The sequence below is a fragment of the Mauremys reevesii genome, linkage group 14 (genome assembly GCF_016161935.1).
Source record: "Mauremys reevesii isolate NIE-2019 linkage group 14, ASM1616193v1, whole genome shotgun sequence".
In the NCBI taxonomy this organism is placed as follows: domain Eukaryota; kingdom Metazoa; phylum Chordata; order Testudines; family Geoemydidae; genus Mauremys; species Mauremys reevesii.
Window position 1 is genome coordinate 22,609,039 of NC_052636.1, and position 13,801 is coordinate 22,622,839.

Here is a 13,801-nt window from a genome sequence, read left to right on the forward strand (position 1 = left end):
AAAAAAGGGGGGGCAAGGAAACTTGTCAAAACTTGAATGACAAATGAAGGTATAAAGTTATTACTACTCAGGTTCTTTAGAGACCCCACAGCTTCTAATAACCCAGGGGACAGGACTCCTTACCCAGCGAGGTCACATTCTCACAGTTCTCCTGCATGACCTCCCAGTAGAGGGCTCTCTGAGTGGGGTCCAGCAGAGCCCCCTCTTCCCTGGTGAAGTACACAGCCACCTCCTCGAAGGTCACCGGCCCCTGAAAGAGCAAGAGTCCAACACTCAGTACCTACTGCATCACTCACACTTTCAATCAAATGGAAGCTCTGGTGGATGATAGTCAACAGAGTCCCATCCCACCCCGCTCAGAGCAGCCAGGAAACGCCAGGGGGAGGGACGAAGCGAGAGCCCCTTGTCTCTCCCAGCAGATCCACGCCCCCCCCCCACTAGCCACAGCCGGACACAGGAGATGGAGGCGCTGGCAGGGTGCAGGGAGAGCTCGCTGGCAGGGAGCCCAGCGCTGTTCTCATTGTGAAGAGTTGGACGGGGCCAGACTCAGTGGGGGGCAGATGACACGACGGTCCAGGGGGGCCGTGCTGAAGGGGTTCCTCCAGCAGGGGTGTCCTGTCTCTCCTCCCCCCACTTCTCTTCACCTCATAGAATCATAGAATTCAATATCAGAAGGGACCATTATGATCATCTAATCACCTGCCTCCCCTGCAACTGTTCCTGCAGCCCTGCCCCCCCCCCACTTGGAGCTGCCCCGACCAAGCTGCTCCCAGGAACCTCCTGTGCTGTGCGGGGGCGGGGGGGGGGGGAGTTGCTGATGTCGGGGTGGCCCCACCCTCCTGCCTCTGTGCCCAGTCTCTGCTGAGCTGAGGTGGGGGGACAAGATTCTGTGCTGCTGCCTCTGGGTCAGGAGTGGGAGCTGCTGGCCCCTGCTGCCGTGTGAACGAGCCTTCGGACTAGTGAGTGCCGCTGGGCTGGAAGTGACAGCGGGTGTGTCTCACACTCCCCCACCACACACACTTCAGTTACTGTTGTTACTTCCTTTTACCTCCTGTCAAAATGCACAAAGTACATATAGTCTCTGTAATTTTATTCTTTCACATTCGGTCAGGATGACAGTGCTGGTATTTTAGCTTTTTAACTGGTCTGTGCATTTCATCATTTTATTTCTGTCTTATGCTTAAATTCAGTTCTTTGAGTAACAAGTTCTAAAATGCCTCACCTGGCCTGGCTGGAGTAATTATCATTATTACTGTTATTGCCGTATTGTGCTTTGTCATTTGCTATTTACAATATTTACAATCAAATAACAGACTGTACATTTTGCTTGTACTTACCTTCGCAGGGCTCGTTTGAAAAAAAAATAGCTAAACTCAAAACTTTAGACACTGTGCAGATGAAGATCATTTATCTTCAAACTGTATTTTTAAATCTGTCTGTAAAGTAACTTAAAATTTCTATGAAAATAAACGCAGCTCCAAGTATGATACTAATAGCAATGATGGAGTCAAATCTTAGTGAGTCACATACATGATTGTGATATGCAGAGAACCAGGCACATGCAGGGCCGTGGAGTTTTTATAGCACGTTGGGGGCCTTAGAAAGAAAAAGGTTAAGAACCTCCCCCCCCCCCCAGCCTCCCTGGCGGGTGCCCCCTCACATCTCACAGCAGCCGCTGGTTAATCAGGTCAGGCTCCAGCCCTGGGAGTCTTGTCTGTTTTCCTAGCCCCACCTAGGCAGGTTGTTTCCTGTCCCACAAATTTTTCCATGTATAAGACGCCCCCACATTTCTAACCCCAAATTCAGGTTTTTGTTTTTTTTTCTCCCCTGCTTTGCCGCCCGGCCATGCCCCAGGTTTTTGTTTTGTTTTCTTTTCCCTCCAGCCGCACTGCAGCTGTCCCCCCCGACTTTGCTGCTCAGGCCCAGGAAGAGGACGCGGAGGTAGGGGTAGAGGGAAGGAGGAGGGCCGTGCGCCCGGCTGGTCTCCGGCAGCAGCCCTGCCCGGCTCCTGCCGCATCCCTCCCCGTCCGCGCAACTCCTGCCGCCCGGCTCCCCGGCTCTCCCGGTCCCCAGCCGCCCGGCTCCCCGCGTCCCCAGCCGCCGCTGTGCCCGGACCGCACTACCGGAGCCGGGCAGCCGGGGAGGCAGGGAGCCAGGCGGCTGGGGAGGCGGGGAGCCGCCCGGCTCCCCGTGTCCCCAGCCGCCCGGCTCCCCGTGTCCCTGGCTCCCCGTGTCCCCAGCCGCCCGGCTCCCCGTGTCCCCGGCTCCCTCTGTCCCCAGCCGCCCGGCTCCCCGCGTCCCCAGCCGCCGCTGTGCCCGGACCGCACTACCGGAGCCGGGCAGCTGGGGTCGCGGGGAGCCGGGGGCTCCCCTCCCCGCGTCCCCAGCCGCCCGGCCCTCCCCGCGTCCCCAGCCGCCCGGCTCCCGGCTCCCCAGCCGCCGGCTCCCCAGTCGCCGCAGTGCCCGGACCGCACTACCGGAGCCGGGCACCCGGGACGAGGGAGCCGGGAGTGGGCGGCTGGGGAGCCGCCCGGCTCCCTGGCTCCCCAGCCGCCCGGCTCCCCGCGTCTCCGGCCGCCCGGCTCCGGTAGTGCGGTCCGGCCGCTGCAGCAGCCGCGACCCCACCTACCCGGATGCCCGGCTCCGGACACTGCCCGGCCCCGCGCTCCCAGCTCCAGCCGCGGATGGATTGTAGCGCCACCAGCCACGTGCAGGCAGCGCGGTAAGGGGGCAGGGAGGGGGTGTTGGAGAGAGGGCAGGGGAGTTCCGGGGTGGGGGGGTGGATAGGGGTTGGGGGGGTCAGAGGGCAGGGAACAGGAGGCTTACTTCCGTGTATAAGACTACCCTCAATTTTTAGGCTAAGGATTTTAGGAAAAAATATAGTCTTATACACAGAAAAATACGGTAGAGCATTTCCACCCTCTAACCTCATGGGTCTGTTCCTAGAATGGAAACCACATATTAAACAAGTCCCAACAGGTTTACTACACCCTGGCCTCCTCCCATTCTCCACCCTGGGAATTTCCTGCCCCGCTCCAACCTCCAAACCAGACTGCCCAAGCCTCCCTCCTCCGGTGCATTTGCTGCCCCTCTCCCTCCAGCAGGAACCCACCAGCAACCCCCCCAATAACCCCTACCTGAGCCGGCTCCACTGCAGCCATTTCCCTTCCCTGTCCCATGGGAGGATGGGATGAGCTGGAGCGAAACATGGACGACATCCTGCAGCCTGGCAGGGCGAGAAGGGCAGTTGTGGAGGTTTCAGAACAGGCTTTAGTTCATGTCACATCACGACTCCCCCAGGATCTTTCCCTGCAGAGACACAGCCTAGGTTCTGCCATGCTGGGAACATGCTCCAGCTCTTTATTGCAGGGGAGACCTGGCCCCTCCTGCCAGGCTAAGCCCACAGGGAGATTTTTCAGCCTCCCCAGTAATAAAGTCTCTGAACAAAATGCTGGAAAGGAGCAGAACCAAAGGGGCTGGGCAGGCTCCATAGGGACACTGGCTCCTCCCTTCCCCTCCTGTGCGGCCATGTCCTGTCACTGGCAGAGATCGGCCACCCCATCTCCCCCCCCAGAGGCAGCCGTGTCTGCGGGCTCCCCCAGCCAGCACCTACTAACCGCCACCCACGCTGGGTGAGTGACACAGGACAGCAAATTCCACCTACCCAAGGACAAATTGCTGCAGATAAACGGGCTGGGTTCATGTCCCAAAGCTGAGGAGAATTTAAGAATTACAGAGAAAATAAGGAAAATAAGAGACTAGAGAGTCAATAATTTTAGGGAAAACGAGGGAATCTCCTTGGATTTTCTAGCCACATGTGGGGAGGGGAGAGAGAAGGGGAAGAACCAGAGAGAATTGTTCTCAGGTTTTGAGACGGAAAGAAACGGCACAAACAGGAAAAGGATGCAAGTAGCTCACCCCCATGACCATAGGTGTGTGCAGCACATTTCATTAGGGTGTGCACCCAGGGAGCCCCGCCCTAGCCCCACCCCATCCACTGCCTCCCCCTTCCTGCCCCCTGGCTGCCCCCCTCAGAACCCCCAACCCCCCCTGCTCCTTGTCCCCTGACTTATCCCTCCTGAGACCCCCCCCACTGTAACTGCCTCCCTAGAACCCTACCCCCTACCTGTCCCCCTGACCCTTATCCACACCCCTGTCCCCAGACAGACCCCCGGGACTCCCACGCCCCATCCAACCGCTCCCCGCCCCGACAGGACCCCAAGAACTCCCGACCCATCCAACTCCCTCTGCTCCCTGCCTGCCCCGACCCCGCTCCACCTCCTGAACCCTCAACCCATCCAACCCCCCTGCTCCTTGTCCCCTGACCGCCCCCTCCAGAAACCCCCACCCCCAATCACCCCAACTATCCAACCCCTTCCCCACCTCCTGGCAGCTCTGTCTAGTGGCTGCTCCCACCCACACACTCAAAGTGGCGGAGGAGGTTCCCTCTCCTTCGGGGGGAAGGGTGCCTAGTGGTTGAGGAACAGGACTCAGGTTCAGGTGTTCTGGGTTTGAGTCTCTGCTCTGCCACAGACTCCCTGCTCAGCCTTGGGAAAGTCACTTGACCTCGCTGTGCCCTAGATCCCGCCTGCCCAATGGGGCCAACACTGACCCTGCCTCCTGGGCTAAATCCATTCATGGCTGGGTGATGGGGGGGAATGGAGATACCAACATGGGGAGAGTTGGGCTGAATTTCTCCACAGCCAGAGAGTGGGAGCCAGCTCCACAGGGGGGATGGGAGCGAGAGGGGCTCAGGCCAGCTCCACACAGAGGGGGGGGGGGGTCAGGGCTTCAGCCCTGCAACTTCTGCCACTACGGTGTCTGGGGCTCCCGAGCCGGGGACTTCAGCCCCACATCTTCTACCAGGGTCCGGGGTTCTCTTCCCAGCCCCAGGGTGGCTCCTCTCCCCCTCCATCCCCCCCGCGGCTTCTGGCGGTATCTGGAGCTTCCCCTCCCCCAGCCCAGCTGGGCTCCCCGGGGCACCCGCCGCTGCTGGGGCCGGAGCCGAGCCTGGCGGGCAGGGAGCAGCGATTCACGCGGGGGCCCTGGCAGAGCCCCCAGCCCGAGCGGGGCGGGGCAGCCCCGGGGGAGCGGGGGGGCTCGGCTGCTGCTGGCCCCGCCCCCACCGACCCCTGGGGCTGTTGGAAGGGGCTCACTCAGCCCCCCAGGAGCGAGGGGGGGGGGCAGCGGAGCGGAGCCTGCCCAGCAAACAGCTGATCGCAGCTGCGCCCAGGCCGCCCCCGGGGAAAAGCTCCGCGGAGGAGGCGCCACAAGCTGCCAGCAGCGGGTCAGTCCCGGGGGGGCCGAGCACCCGCCTGCAGCCGCCGCAGCCTCCCCCCCCGGAGCCCCCACGGGAGGGGGGAGCAGCCTCCCCAGCCGGGGCTCAGGGCATTGGGGTGCCGGGGCTCCCCCCCTGCGCACACCTGGGCCCGGGACACTCACACACACACTCTGCCCCGGGGCTCCCCTGGGGCCCAGAGACCGATCAACCCCCCGCCCTTCCCCGCCTGCAGCTCCGGCCTCTCCCCTCCCGCCCCGCCAGCCGCACCCAGGGGAGCCCCGGGCCCCAGGCTCTGTCCCCACCTGGAGCCCAGCGGGCCGGGGGCAGCTCCTGCTGCAGCTGAGAACAGCGGCTCCGCTCCGGCCCGGGCGGCTCCAGCGCTGCTGGCAGCACGTGGCCACCAGGGAGCAGCTGCTGGGCCCGGGCTCCTGCGTCACAATGTGCCAGAGCCCCGCCCCCAGGAGCTGCCCCACCCCTGGGCTGTGCCAGAGCCCCGCCCCCAGGAGCTGCCCCGCCCCCGGGCTCTGCCAGAGCCCCGCCCCCAGGAGCTGCCCCGCCCCCGGGCTGTGCCAGAGCCCCGCCCCCAGGAGCTGGTCCGCCCCCAGCTGTGCCAGAGCCCCGCCCCAGGAGCTGCCCCGCCCCGGGCTGTGCCAGAGCCCCGCCCCAGGAGCTGCCCCACCCCTGGGCTCTGCCAGAGCCCTGCCCCAGGAGCTGCCCCGCCCCCGGGCTGTGCCAGAGCCCCGCCCCCAGGAGCTGCCCCACCCCTGGGCTGTCAGAGCCCCGCCCCCAGGAGCTGCTCCCCCCCCGGCCTGCGCCTGAGCCCCGCCCCCAGGAACTGCCCCATGTTGGGTCTCTGGGCTTTGTTCTCCTGCCTCCTACTTCCCAGAGCCGTAACTAGCTACTTTTACACCCAAGGCAAAAATATAAAATTGTGCCCCCCCCCAATAGGGTACAGGTGGGGGAGGGGGAGCCCAGGGCTGGGGCAGCAGAGGGTGTGTGGGTGGGCGAGCACTGGTGGGGAGGGGGGAGCACAGAGCTGGGGCAACGTGGGGTGTGTGTGGGGGAGAGCCCAGGACTGGGGCAGCAGGGGGCTGTGGGTGGGGAGGCCCAGAGCGGGACAGCAGAGGGTTCAAATGGGGAGCCCAGGGGTTGGGCAGCAGGAGGGTGTGGGTGGGAGCAGCTAATTTTTTTTTCCTTTGGGTGGCAAAAAAACTAGAGCCAGCCCTGCCTCCACGCACTGTGAGGTAGGTAGGAGCGGATCATTTTTATCCCTACTTGAAAGAGGGAGAAGCTGAGGCTGAGAAAGGAGAATTGACTTGTCTGAGGTCACACAGCCAGTCAGTGGCAGAGTTGGGGATAGGACCCAAGAGCCCTGATTTTCAAACTATCCATCGGATCTTGAATTTCAGACATTGAATGACCTGAATAAAGTGCTCTCAGATGAGCTCCAGACCAACAGTGCACAGGAATTATTCAGCAAGTATTTGAGGAGAACTGCAATGTTAGAGAGAATCATGAGCTGCTCAGAGACAATTAATGCAGAGAAGCAGCAAAATTCATCAAACACAGAACTGGTTCTGACTTATTTCCTTGGTCTTAAAAGAGAACAACAAGGACCTGAGTCTCCTCCCTGTCAATAACCCCCTGCTCAGCCAATCAGGGTAGAGACTGAGGGCGGGAGGCTGAGGGTTCTCACCAGAGAACCCAAAGGATGGCCCAGGTCACTGGTGGGGATCACTGCCCAAGCACTATTTCAGCCCCACATTTTTGGGTGGACCTCCCACAGTGGGAGCTGCAGAGCCCTCCCCCGCAAAAAACACACACACACACACACACACACACACACACACACACACACACACACACACACACACACACACACACACACACACACACACACACACACACACACACACACACACACACACACACACACACTCTCTCCTCCTGGTGTTGGGAGGTGAACAGGAAAAAGGACAAAAGAAGCAAGAGACGAAGAGAAAGGAGGGAGGGAGGAAAAGGGGAAACAAAAAGGACAAACCCCAATGACCCCAGTGATTCTAAGGGACAAAATCCCAGGTGCAGAATAACATTTTGCCTCCTTAAGCTCGTGTTTTCCATGCCTAGAATTCAACTCTCACCAGATGGATCAGACTGAACAGGTTTCAAACCTCCAGGAGGCTCTTACCTTCTAAACAGGGACAGCTGTTTTCTAGTAAAATCACTAGAAGGGAAGGAGAAAACTCGAAAGAGGTTCCTCCTGGCGCTCACGTCCGTGAACCCGAATACTCCCTCAGTCCTCAAAGAGAGACCTGGAGAAGGAGACTTGCTGAAGCAAAGCCACAGGGGTCTCTGAGGTTTCCCTGGCCCCTTACCCCGTCCTGCCTGGCTGATGTCAGCATCTCTCTGTGAGGTCACCACCTCCCCACCGCCTTTGACCAATAGGCTGAGGTCCTGCAAAAGGCCTTTGTGATGTCACTGCCACACCCCTCCCTTGCTGTGCCAGTGTCCTGCCCCTGGCCAGGCACTTTGCAGGTTTGAGCTACTCCCTGTGGATCACCCCACTCAAGGAGCGTTCGTTCTAGGCAGCAAGCCGGCTAGACAGGGAAACATCAGATGCTGCTCCCAATGCTACACTCAGTTTTTTAGAAATTAGTCGACTTTACGGCCAGAAGAGACCATTAGAGCATCTAATCTGACCCCCTGCGTATCACAGGCCTCCTGTATGACACAAGAGCTACTTTTGGGGCAAACACATTCCAGAAAGGCATCTAATCTTCATGAAATGACATCAAGAGATGGAGAATCCACCACTTTCCTTGGCAGCTTGTTCCTGTGATAAATCATCCTCGCTGTTGAATATTTGTGCCTTAGTTGTAATACGAATTTGTCTCTTTTTATCTTCCAGCCATTGGGTCTTGTTATTCCTTTCTTTGCTAGATTAAAGAGCCCTTTAATACCCAATCTTTTCTCTCCATTAAGGCACTTCAACATTTCAATGAAGTCGCCTTTCAATCTTCTTTTGATAAGCTAAACAGGTGTCAGTTCTGCCTAGCCTGCTTAATGGCCCATTAAGGACCATCAGCTCTACAATCGACCCACTGAGAGAAGGCAGATAAGCCTTGTGACTCAGCAAGGTCTGCAGGGACCTGCCTATGGACAGAACTCTAAGGTTTTTCTGTGCCCCGTGCTGGATAGAGTGTCCTTGGGACAAAGAAAGCAAAGACCACATGGCAAGAGACTATAGAGGCTGATGCCTCGTCTCCATCTTATTTTCAGTCCTGCTTCATGTCTCTGGAGGGACTTTGCTACAAACTGAAGCTCTATACAAAGGACTGAATGACTCATCCCAGCTGTGGATGGACTCCAGAGACTTGATTTGAATCTGCAGTTTATTCCATCACTGCTACAAGCCTGAACCAAGAACTTTGCCATTACTGTGTGTAATTAATTCCTTTAAAAATTTTAACTCTCACCTATATTTCTTTCTTGTTATGAATAAACCTTTATATTTTAGATGTTGTAAGGGAAAATCCAGTGTTATCCAAGGCTTTGTAGGCCCAGGTCTCATGTCAAGCTGCCAGGGCCGGCCAGACAAGCCAAGTAGGGGGGCATGGAGGAGACAGTGGAAAGTCCTAACAGTCCCCAACTGAAAAACAATTTTGTAATATCCCCTACTGTCAACACGTAACCACTGTGATGGAGCAAGGCCGGATGGCTACAGGAAAGTATTGAGAAGCAGGTATGTTAGCTCCAGGCTAAGCAAATCCCTAGGACCATAGGAATCAAAATGGCAGTTGCTCCAGGCTAATCAAGGCACCTGGGACCAATTAAGAACTTTCTAGAATATACCGGAGAGAGCTACATTGATTGGAGCACCTGCAGCCAATCAGGACAGGCTAATCAAGGCACCTGGTATAAAAAGGGGAGCTCTCTCCAGTCTGAGGAGGAGGAGCCAGAGGAAGGAAGTGCGTATGAGGAGCTGGGAGTCAGAGACACAAGGAACTAAGAACTGAGAGGATGTACTACTGGAGGATTGAGGAAACACCATACAATCTAGCAGTATCAGACACCAGGAGGATCCTATGGTAAGGATAAAGAAGGTGTTTGAAGGAGGCTATGGGGAAGTAGCCCAGGGAGCCATAGCAGTCAAGCAGCGGTTACAAGTAGCACCATAGAGACTGCTGCAATTCACAGGGCCCTGGGCTGGAACCCGAAGTAGAGGGTGGGACCGGGTTCCCCCCAAGTCTCGCTACTCCTAAACAGACATAGGAGGAGTTGATCCAGACTGTGGGTTTCATCCAAGGGGAAGACCACTGAGGGGAGGAAATCCGCCAATAAGCGCAGGACCTACTAGGGGAGAGGAGGAACTTTGCCACACCGCATAGAACAGATAAGTAACAACAGGAAAAGCCTAATATGGAAGAAATTTACTCCTGCTCCAATCAGCATTAACTTTGCAATATTTTTTTAGCAAAATAATAAGGAAATTATGTGTGTAACTTGCATATTACAATTGTAGTTTTAAGCTTTATAAGGCTGTCTGTAACCAGCTTCAGGGAGGCCGTTTCCATAACGGTTCTCCCCTGGGTGCTTCTAATCAATAAAAGGCCTCAGGCTGATCTGATTGAAAACACAACACATGGATCAATTTTTCCATAACAATGCTAAAGGATTTGCAAAAGTGTGATTTGTGGGTAAGATCTGACTCATCTATTGACCTGCATCTGGGGCTTGGTCCTTTAAGAGAACCTTTTTTCTTTTACTGGGGTATTGGTTTTCATAACCATTCATCCCCATAAGCAGCGGTGCTGGTGGTGATACAAGGGAACTGGAATAGCTGAGGGAATTGCTTGTATTACGTCCGATTCGCCAGTGGGGTAAAACCAAAACCCTCTCTGCATGGCGGGTGTGACGTGCTTTAATAGTAAAGGGCACCCAGCCTCGGGCTCTGACTGCCCTGCTCCAAGCTATTTGTCCTGAATTGATACTCTCAGCAGTGTCCCGCCAGTGGTCGCATTGTTACAGGGGTCGTCCGGGATTACAACTGGAAACTCTCCGAAGCTCAGGATGCGCTTGCTCAGCTAGGGGAAGTGCGTAACCCACACACCTCCAGGGTGTGGTGGTGTGTCCCAGCTAGTGGCACCGAGATCACTTAGAAGGAGCAATAAAACATGTCTTCTCTACAGCCCTCGCCAACAGCCGGGTGGCTTTTAGTTCATGCTGTAGAGGCCCCCACACTAAGCTCCAGAGGTCCCCGGTTCAATCCCGCCCACCACCGTGTCACCAACCTGGATCCGTCAGCATAACAGAGGCAGCTGCCACCCCAAGGAGAGAGCTGCCATGCCACGCCCGGCTGAGAAGAGGTATCGAGCAGTGAGCTGACACCCTTCAGAGCTTCCTGTGATAAACTGCGAACTTAGGACAATAGCGGGGTGGTAAGAAGTGTTGCCCTCAGAATGGCCTGGGTCAGAGCCCATGGGAGGCCCTGGGCTACCCCCCCCCCACACGCCATCTGCTGCATCCTTCCCCCCAAAAGGGCCAAAACCCTGACCAAGAGGCAACATCCCCATGAGCAAAGGCCATCATGAGGCACCTGTCTTCGAAAGTTTACAGAGGATGCGGGAGCAGAAAGGGGAGAGAGGATGTGGGTGGCTCTTGGGAGGAGGGAGGGAGGGAGCCTTATGGGAAGCTCTTGTTTACCGCCATCAACCCAATAATCAGATCATTGATGCCTAGAATCTTCCCGGACATGTTGTAATTGATTGGATCTAGGTTTTAAAATGGGTACCACATTTGCAGACGGAGAAATGTCAGGGAGTTGAGTGGAAGGCCATTGCAAGCTCAGCTAATTAGGCAATGTGGCTTATGCCCCATCTAACAAGCTCCTTAAACAATAGCTCCCAGTTTTCATTCGCATTGTTCTGTTTAGTGTTTTTCTCCAAAACACTTTTACTAAACCTTTGGGTCAGCTTTGGAAAGTTAGCCCTTTCAGTGCACCAAATATAAATATTGCTGGTGGGGACTGCCCTCTATTAGTCATAAGAACGGCCATACTGGATCAGACCAATGGTGGTCCAGCCAGCCCAGAATCCTATCCTCCCTCAGTGGCCAATGCCAGGTGCCCACGAGGGAATTGACAGAACAGGGAATCATCAAGCGATCCATCCCCTGTCGCTCATTCCCAGCTTCCGGCAAACAGAGACTAGGGACACTTCAAGAGCATGGTTTTCTATCCCTGCCCATCCTGGCTAATAGCCAATGATGGACCTGTCTGCCATCAACTTATCTAGTTCTTTGGCGGACCCTGTTATAGTCTTGGCCCTCACAACATCCTCTGGCAACGTTTCCCCAGGTTGACTGTGTGTTGGGTGAAGAAATACTTCCTTTGGTTTGTTTTAAACCTGCTGTCTATTCCTTTCATCGGGTGACCCCAGTTCTTGTGTTATGAGGAGTAAATAGCACTTCCTTACAGATCCAGACTAACATAGCTACGCCTCTGATACTTCCTTATTTACTTTCTCCAAACCCGTCATCATTTTATAGACCTCTATCCTAGCCTCCCCTTAATCATCTCTTTTCCAAGCTGAAAACTCCCCTCAGTCTTATTAATCTCACCTCACATGGCAGCTGTTCCACACCCCAATCATTTTGGTTGCCGTTTTCTGTGCCGTTTCCAATTCCGATATATCTTTTTGAGATGGGGGGCCAGCTCCAGTATTCAAGATGTGGGCATACCACAGATTTATATACAGGCAATATTATATTTCTGTCTCGCTAGCCATCCCTTTCCTAAGGACTTCACAACATTTTGTTGGCTTTTTTGACTGCCGATGCACATTGAGTAGATGTTTTCAGAGAAGTATCCACAGTGACTCCAAGATCTCTTTATTAAGTTGTAAGAGCTAATTTAGACCCCATCAGTTTAGATGTAGAATTGGGATCATGTTTTCCCATGTGCATTACTTTGCATTGATCCACATTGAATTTCATCTGCCTTTTCGCTGCCCAGTCACTCCATTCGGTGAGATCCCTTTGTCACACTTTGCACTCTCTTTTGGACATAACTAATTTGAGTTGGTTTGTATCATCTGCAAATGTTGCCACCTCACTGTTTACCCCTTTTTCCAGATCACTGAGGAGTATGTTGAGCAGTGCTGGTCCCAATACAGACCTCAAGGGGACACCACTATTTACCTCTCTCCATTCTGAAAATCAGACCCTTTCTTTCTTGCATTTGAACCAGTTACCTATCCCAGAGAGGACCTTCCATCTTATCCCATTTTTGCTTCAGAGCCTTTGGGGAGAGACCTTGTCAAAGGTTTTCTGAAAATTTAAGTATACTATATCCACGGGATGACCTTTATCCACATGCTTGTTGACTCCCTCAAAGAATTATAGTAGATTCGTGAGGCATGATTTTCCTTTACAAAAAGGATGTTCATTCCTCCCCAATGTAAGCGGGGGCAGACTCACCCGGCAGCACCTCCTGCTGGTCATCTTGGGAATTAGCTCTCCAGCCCTCAGAGCACCCTCTGCAGGCCGGTGATCTGCCTTACTGCAGCTGGCTCTCTGTCCCTCCAGGACACCCCGGTGCCCCTTTTACCCTGGCAGTACCCCCTGGCAGTACCCCCCAAAGTTCTGAGTCTCCCCCTCCCAGGGGAACCCCCACCCACTATCCCCACTTCACCTCAGTCTTGGCTACTGCCCAGTCTCCATCCAGCCCCCATTCACTGGGGCAGACTGCAGTATGAGCCACTCACCACAGGCAAAGGGGTTTGGACCTGCCGCCTCTGCTTCCCCCTGGGCTGCCCCATTGCAGCCCTGCACCTATTCAGCCTGGAGTCAGGCCTGCAGCCTGGGGCTTTCCAGGCCAGAGCTCCCAGCTCCTCTGGCCCTTCCCCAGCCCTGCTCCCACTCTAGGTGTCTTGCTTAGGTCCCTGCAGCCAGGCCCTTCTCTCACTACAAGCAGAGGGAGACTGACTGGGCTCCTGGCTCACAGCCTCTTCTAGGGGCCAGCTGGGCCTGACTGGGGCATGGCCACAGCTGAGCCTGCTTCCCCCAATCAGCCCAGGCTCCTTGCCCCAGCCCCAGCCCTCTCCTGGGCACTTCAAGCCCCGCAGGGCAGGAGCAGGGAACCACCCGCTACACCCAGCAAATTCCGTTCACCGATGTGTCTAATCATTGGGCTCTACAATTCCACCCAATGTGCCTGGTACTGACGTTAGCCTTAGTGGCCTGTAATTGCCAGCTGCATCTCTGGAGCCTTTTTCACACACTGCTCCAGCCAGGGACTAAAGGCCGCCCCAGACTTTCCCTTTCTCCCTTCTGGGAAATCAAGTTCACGTTCTACAAGGAGCTAAAGAAGCCTCAACCCTGCATCTGAGTTAATGTCACATTTCTCACTGCCCGACACAAACAAATGTCATTTCAATCCCAGGTGAGTCCACTTCAGTCATTCCTCAGCCTCATTCCTTCACCCTCCTGCCTTAGCTTAGGGCATTGGGCCACCCTGTGGGC

The 13,801-nt window shown here is 55.7% G+C and overlaps 1 protein-coding gene and 1 pseudogene across 1 annotated transcript in view; one reads left to right on the forward strand and one right to left on the reverse strand.

Moving 5' to 3' along the window:
* Positions 1-13,801, forward strand: part of LOC120381687 — a 377,258-nt pseudogene that overhangs the window by 264,904 nt on the left and 98,553 nt on the right.
* Positions 1-13,801, reverse strand: part of LOC120381683 (zinc finger protein 850-like) — a gene marked incomplete at its 5' end in the record, with an annotated part of 218,952 nt that overhangs the window by 201,750 nt on the left and 3,401 nt on the right. The window lies entirely within an intron of this gene.